The sequence below is a fragment of the Ascaphus truei genome, chromosome 8, assembly GCF_040206685.1.
Source record: "Ascaphus truei isolate aAscTru1 chromosome 8, aAscTru1.hap1, whole genome shotgun sequence".
Classification (NCBI taxonomy): Eukaryota; Metazoa; Chordata; class Amphibia; order Anura; family Ascaphidae; genus Ascaphus; species Ascaphus truei.
In genome coordinates, this window is record NC_134490.1 from 54,187,500 (window position 1) to 54,195,716 (window position 8,217).

Genomic DNA, 8,217 nt, shown 5'->3' on the forward strand with positions numbered 1-8,217 from the left:
CATTTTACACTTCACTGTTGTGTAAATAGCTACACTTTGGTATACAGAGCGCCACGTTTGGTAAGGTTTTCTATCACATACACACTTTCAACTGCATGTAAATGAACAAAAAGGGGCGAGCTTAATGCAGGTTTCAAGATACATCACTATGTAAGAATTAAGGGCAATTTATAGTAAATAACAGCAAGTTTACTTTTGCTTGTTAACTTAGCATTTTGGATGGATTTTAACACCAGGTATGAGGTGGGCTGCAAAGCAACACAAACTTCTCCACTTGCTTCATTCCCAAACACGGTGATCCATGAAACTTTCCTAAAACTGGGGACAGCTTGAAAAAAAAAAACAATTTACAAGAAAATAATGGATATGCTTCAAAGTCCGTAAATGGCCCCAAAAGAGTTATTTGTTGAAGTTTCCTGGATGAAAAATTGGGTGAAAAAAAGGATACCGCAGAAAAAGTCGCTATTGATTTCAGTGATATTTCTTTGTTATAATTATTTTTTTTTCTGACCAGCAATATAGGATTAACATTGAGATGCCACCTGCAGATGTTGATGACTCATTATTCCAGCAATATAGGAATTAAGAGACAGGTCACTTCAATTGTACCATTCACAGTGATTTACTGTGCTTAGTTTTCATGGCTGAAGAGCCCTTGTGAAATGTTCCTTCCTGCAGACAGTGGAATCAAACCGAACAATTATTTAGACAACTTGATTAAATGGCTTCTGAAGTATTCTTGCAGCAGAAATGGGAGAAATAAAAATACACCACGGACAGTCATCATTTCAATTATTTCATTATATATGTCACGATGACACCAACTTTTATCAACACATTTATATTTCTGGGTACTTGATTGAACAGAACAAGTTGCAAAATAAATTGTGATTTATTTCCTTAATAGACAAACACACGACATCTGCAGAATACACTGAAAACAACACTCACTGGGATAAAGGAACGAAATAAATTGTCCTTGGAACGAAAGAAATTGTCCTTTGCTTGCAAGCGCCAGAAATGCAACCTTGGTTTTAAAAGTCCTGTGGTTATGTTGTTATTAACCTCTTCACTCGTGGACTGGTTGCTGCTGGGCTGGAACAAAGTCTTGCATCTTTACATCATGGATTAAAATTCAGGAAACACACCGGGGATACCTGGGGAGCCACAGTTATAGACTGCCCAAAGCGATCTTTAACATGTGGATCCAATCCCCTCATGGGAACAAAAAAAAACACGAATAGCCAAGTTACCCACAGTTCATAAGACCGGTCAAAAGGGCTGTCCAGTGGGCAGGGTGCATGGGTCAGGTTGACGCCCATGCCACTTAGCATACCTGGGCTACACCCATAACTTGGGGCCACTGTGTCTGATTTCTGACTCAGAGGTGTCACTAGCCTGACATCTGCTGTGCATCAGTATGCCAGTATTGTATACATTATGTGTATCTGGGTCTTTTCATAACTGACACCCTTTTAGACAGGGGGACTCTAAATCTGTGAGAGCCTTTTGAGGCTCCGTCATAAAAATACCTACAGCCCATTGGGACCCCTTTGAAACTCGGTCATAAAAATACTTACAGCTCATTGAAATGCCGGTTTCTATACTGCCATCATGTGTCGGTTAGAGGGTATGGCAAGCAATAAATTTTGTCTTTTAACATGGAAGCCAGGGAATGGCTTGTAAATGGGGGACAAAAAACATCTGGGATTTACTGCACATGACTTGACCCCACCGACTCCCGTTGAACAGATTACTCACGAACCAATCCACCAGGCACAGGAACCCATAAAATAAAAAAACATAAAAAAATAAACATTAAACTAAAAATCCAAATCAATCCACGGGTCTTCTAATTGTAACCCATGCATCCGAGGCAGGAAAAATGCATTTAAAGGCCACTTCATTACCTTAGCGGCTAACCGCTAAGGCAATGAAGGGGTTAACCCACCGTGCCAGCTTTATTGTGGGTAGCGGGGGTGGGTGATGGGGGTATTTGGCCCTTGTTGTTTGTTTAGGGCTTGCGGGGGGGTTGCGGGTGCACTTAACCCATTCACGACCGTAGCAGTTAATACCGCTACGGTCATGAAGAGGTTAAGGCCTCCCGCTACCCACCCGCAAGCCCTAAAAAAACACCATTGGGGCTAATACCCCTTCACCCACCCCCACTACCCACAATAAAAAATAATCACACACAGCAGCCCCACACTAAATAAATAAATAAATCTAAATAAATAAATATCTCTATATAAATAAATAAATATATATATATATATATATATATATATAATCAAAAAATAAATAGATGATACCGTTCTGTGGCTAACGAAATGCTTTTATTTGTGCGAGCTTTCGAGATACACTGTTCTCTTCTTCCGGCGATGTTACAATGAATGAAGCAAGGATTACTTAAAAACAGTGTCTCTTGGAATGTTATCTGTGCTGGTCCTTCCCCCGATGTGGATGTGTTTTATGGCTAGAGGTGTCAAAGGGTTACTGAAAGCAAGTGAAGAGTAACCCTTTGACACCTCTAGCCATAAAACACATCCACATCGGGGGAAGGACCAGCACAGATAACATTCCAAGAGACACTGTTTTTAAGTAATCCTTGCTTCATTCATTGTAACATCGCCAGAAGAAGAGATCAGTGTATCTCGATAGCTCGCACAAATAAAAGCATTTCGTTAGCCACAGAACGGTATCATCTATTTATTTTTTGATTATTGAAGCTCGGCTAACACGGTACTGATACCTATATATATATATATATATATATATATATATATATATATATATATATATATATAACCCCAACAACCCCTAACATATACATATATGCACATCAATGATATTATAGGCCGGCGGGGGCCCTCGGGTGTTACCCGCAGGCCTGCAGTACCAATTATGTGCCCCCCCAAATTAATGTCTAAACACATACATACTTATAAAGAAATACCCCCCCCCCCTTAACACATACAGTATAGTAATGGCCACAATTACTATTATCCACAAAGGGATAATAGTGAATGTGCCCATTTTAAATACATAAACAGCAATAAATACATTAAATACATATAGCACTCACCCACCTCCGGCTGCCACGATGAAGGCCATCCTCCTCTTCATCCTGCCCATGTCCCTTCCACTGCTGCAAAACAGACACAAGAATGAAAACATCCAATGTAATGTCCCCTAACCCCTTAATCACCATAGCGGTTATTAACCGCTACAGTCATTAAGGGGTTATCCCACCCTCACCCACCACTCGGGATGCCTACATACCCTCCCACACTTACCCCCCACCCCGTGAGGCCTAACCACCCTCACCCACTACCCACAAGTGAGGCCTAACCACATACCATTATGGAACCCCCCACCCCCAGTACCCACAATAAAAACAATCACAGCCCCACAATAAGCATCATTATATTTATTAAATACATTACCCACCCCCTGTGCCCTCCCATAAATACAAGATTTATCCTTTTACAAACAGGGTTCATAACACAGCCCCACGCGAGTCCCCGGTGGGCTGGCGGGGCACCTGACAGACCTACAGGGTACCAGCAGCCCTTTTCAAACAGGTTCTGGAGGCCTGCTGGTGGGTCCCGCCAAGCGCCATGGCCCCCAGGTGGTTTTCTTGGGTCACCGTGGGCCACAATTGGGTTCCCACGGTAGGCCCAAGGATGTCTGGGAGCCCCGGGTCAGACCCACAGGTGTCTGCGGGGCCTAGGGGTGGTTCCCATGGGGGTCTGGGGAACTCACGAGTGCTCACTACGGGTCCGCAGTGCCCCCACGGATGTGGGACCACCGTTTCATCCCCGCACCTATGGGTCGGCGGTGCCCCCACGGATGTGGGACCACCGCTTCATCTCCGCAGACTACGGGTCTGCAGTGCCCCCACAGATGTGAGGCCACCACTTCATCCCCGCATGTGTCACCCGTGGAACCACCAGCCTGATACCCGTGAGATACCCGAGGAGACCCGCAGGTGGTCTCCAGAGGTCTCACGCAGAACCACGGAACAAACCCTGAATGTAAAAAAAAAAACCTGGCCTATACATTCAATACATACACCCCCCCCCCCAACACCTACAGTACAATAATGTGCAAAATAACTATTATCCAGATAGGGATAATAGATTATTTGCCCATTATTAAAAACATTAACTAGCATATTCAAATAAATAAAATACTACTGACCTCATCAATAAGAAGTCTCCGTCGGCAGCAACATCCTTGTCTTGCCCACAAAATACATAGCCAAAACAAAGCCAATACATTGCAATGACATTCAGATATCAATTAACCCCTTAAACACCTTTTCGGATAATAACCGCAAAGGTAATTAAGGGGTTAAGCCACACTGGCCCGATACCCACCCTTCACCCATGAATTTGTACAGTGGCTACATCATGCAAATATATATATATATATATATATATATATATATATATATATATATATATATATATATATAGATAGATAAAAATACAGAGCACTCCCTTGAGAAAGGTCCTGTGCCAAGGACCGAAACGTCGGGTTTATGTGCCAGTTTTTCTACTGAATACACGCTTTTTTTGTACCTCCTGAGTCTCCTTCTTGCCTTGTGATCTTGGGATCCTGGATTTACTCGGTAAGGAACCTATCTATATATACAGAGAGAGAGATATATATATATATATATATATACACACATGATGAACTAATATACAAATAAATGTAGAAGGGTTATCAAAAACATGCTGTACTCCAAATAACACTTCTCCATACAGACACACTACAATAAAATTAATTTCCTTTAATAATCCTAACTGAATTTACAATCACAATCATCAACTGCCAAACAAATACCTCAAATGCCAATCAATACATAGCATTTACATTGTATATATGATGCATACAATCTATGCACCATATACATTCTGCAAATGAATGTTAACAATAACATTGCAAGCAAAATACAGATACCTCCCATCAAGTATACAATTTAAACCAATCCAGTAAACATAAATCAATTACCATTCATTAATGACATCCCTAAACAATTTACATTCAATCCCTAACAATTAAACAATTAACAAATTCAAGCCTTTAACATAACAATTTAGCCTGTGAAAAAATATAAGTACCAACAAGAATACAAAATTGAAAACCAAGGCTAACCCTGACCTCAAGTACACCATACAATATCAACAATTACATCTATCTAATTTTAAAATACTTTAAACACACATTGAAGCATAGCAGCATAGACAAATTAATTTAAAACACATCAAATCAAGCTTTTAAAACAACATAATTTCTTACCCTGTATGTATATATCTCTCTAGACATACATACATACATACAGTGGCAAGAAATTATATACCACAAAAAAATAAATACACATGTTAAAAAAGCATTAAAAAAAATTAACAAGTTAAATAAAATACATTTCTTTAGTTCACTTACCATTACTTGACCCCACCGACTCCCGTTGAACAGCTTACTCACGAACCAATCCACCAGGCACAGGAACCCATAAAATAAAAAACCATAAAAAAATATACATTAAACTAAAAATCCAAATCAATCCACGGGTCTTCTAATTGTAATCCATCTTCATCTGAATTCTTCTTTCTTCTATCTTCCACCTCATAAAGGGGCCTGTATCTCGGGAAGCAGGGGGTCCCCGGATCTGAAACCAATGTGGTTCAGCTCCGGAGACCCCCTGCACATGTACACTACCAGTAAAAGTTGTTTATAAATACTTTTTATTTTGCCGATGTTTGCGCTGAGAGAGCGGCTTGTCTCTCTCTGCTGCAAACATCTATCGGCACAAAAGTCCTATCAGAAGGCTTATCGGGAGCCAGGCTGTATCGGCAAAGGCTCATCGGCAGTTTTGCTTTCACAGTGATTCGGCAGGGATCGGCATGGATTCAGCCCTTACTGAAAACTGCGAGGGCAAATCGCCAAAAAAAGGCCTATCGGCAACCCTTGCCAAAAAGATTTTATCAAGGCTTACTGCATAAGGCCCATAGTCTTTTAAGGATAATTCAGATAAAACTCAGAAGCGTTGCACTGGCCTGGAGGGCCCGAATTTGCATGGCTTTGATAGTTCTGGAAACTCACAGAGCTGCTGGCTATCATATCAGCCAGGTTGGTCTTTCTGCCATCATCTTCATCTGTATTCCATTGAGAAGGACTGACTTTTCCTTCTGAGATTGCATCTTCCGTAGTGTCGTCTGTGATCAGTGGCATGGCCTGGGTAGAGGGTGTTACACACCTTTGCAGTATGGATTTACTGCACATGACACAGTCATACAAAACAATCAGAACTGCAAACACACAGACAAATCCATTCATCAGTTTCGCTTCTAGGAAACCAACCAATTTGGTAATTCCTAACAAAACCCACCTCTAATCTCCACCTTTCCTTAATCTCTCCAGTATCTCTGCGATCTTCTCTAGCTCATGCTCATTCTTACCACTTTGATCTCTAATAAAAACATAACATTGCTCTTTTACTAGGGCACATATGCTAAAATATAGTCCAGCGCCATTCTATTCTGTAGGGCCATTAATCTAATCTGTACCTGTTCTTGGTTAAGTAAATTAATGGATAAAATTAAGGCCATATCCTCCCTATACATTTTTAATTCAGGGCTGTAAATACATTTTCATACAAGTTTCATTGGTTGGTGGAGACACCTGACCCATAAATTGATTTGTTGTTCCCAGTGTAAAATCCACCTACTGGAACCTCATTTACCAGTGGAATTCAGTTTAAAAGTTTAGAAAAAGTTCCCTGTAAACAAATTCAAATTAACATTTCATTTTTTAAATTTGGCATTAGTGTAAGGTATCCCTACTCAAGGGGTTAAATGTAATTCTGTCTTTGGGGCCACTAGAGTATGGCAGGGATTCACTGTATATATTCCCTTGTGACCCATTAACCTGTGCAGCATTGTGAGAGATTGTATGATTGTCTGCAAAATGATGTGACCACAAAACAATAAACATTACAAATATTTCAAAACTCATCATCCCTTGTCATCATCTGGATGGCGTAGGCTGATCTTGCCTAGCGGGGCATACATCTTAAAAACACACTCTAAACTTTAAGCATAAGAAAAATAATAATATTGAGTCCTGAAAAAACAAATTGTTCGTTTAAGTCCGGGCCTTGATAATATTGAGTCCAGAAAAAACAAATTGTTCGTTTAAGACCGGGCCTTGCCTGAAGTCTTAATTCCTCGGTGGTTAAATGTTCTAGGATTATTGTGCCTAGATACACTAACTGTTGGTCAAAAACACTGGCTTGATGATTCTTTATCTTTGTTAACTGTTTACGGTGGTGCCGACACTTTTTTCTTGTGATGATGCTGCTTTGTATTCTCCTTGGTAGACTGTATAAGCTGCACCTAAGTTTGGAGAGGCTTAAACATTTCATTAATAAAAGCAAAAGGAGAGCGCTTTTAATCACTATAATTTAGTATCAGCACAAATTTTTTTGTTTTTCACCACTATCTTGGCATCCGCATATAAAATAAACACAAAAATACCTTGCTCACCAACTACAAAAGAAAGAAATCAACGGTGCATAGGGAAATTTCGTAAGAAAACACTGATAAGTGACAATAGGTTGTCACTAAAAGTCCCTAAAGCTTGCACTCATTGTAAACAGTAAAATATACATATAGTACCAGTTAAATAACTAATAACACTAATATCAAATTTATTACAGACCAAATGGGAAATATTCACATAAACCTAACTATAACACAACTAAAACGTATACATCTTTTTTACAAGCTAAAAACTCACGAAATGCATAAAATGACAACTAATAAACCATAAATAAGAGAATCCCCATGTGAACGAAACGGACAGTATACGGTAAACAAAAATGCTAATATGAACACAAGTGTAAAGCCCTATCAGAACATGAGGGGCCAGTGTCCATAATATACTAACAATGCTAATTAGCTTCACCACAAAACACTGCAGAGTAGCAGCTTATCACATTAATACTTAGTTCCCAAACAGGCTCAAAATAAAGCTATCCAATAGTTATGCTGGAAAATGTAAAGAGAAGGGGTATATCCCTCTCTACATGAATATTCATGAAATAACATGTTGCTAAGTGTAGCAATGAGTAGACAGCACCAAAACACAACACAGTATGAATGGAGTCATATCGGCAAGGAATGCTAAAGGATAAATAACAAAACA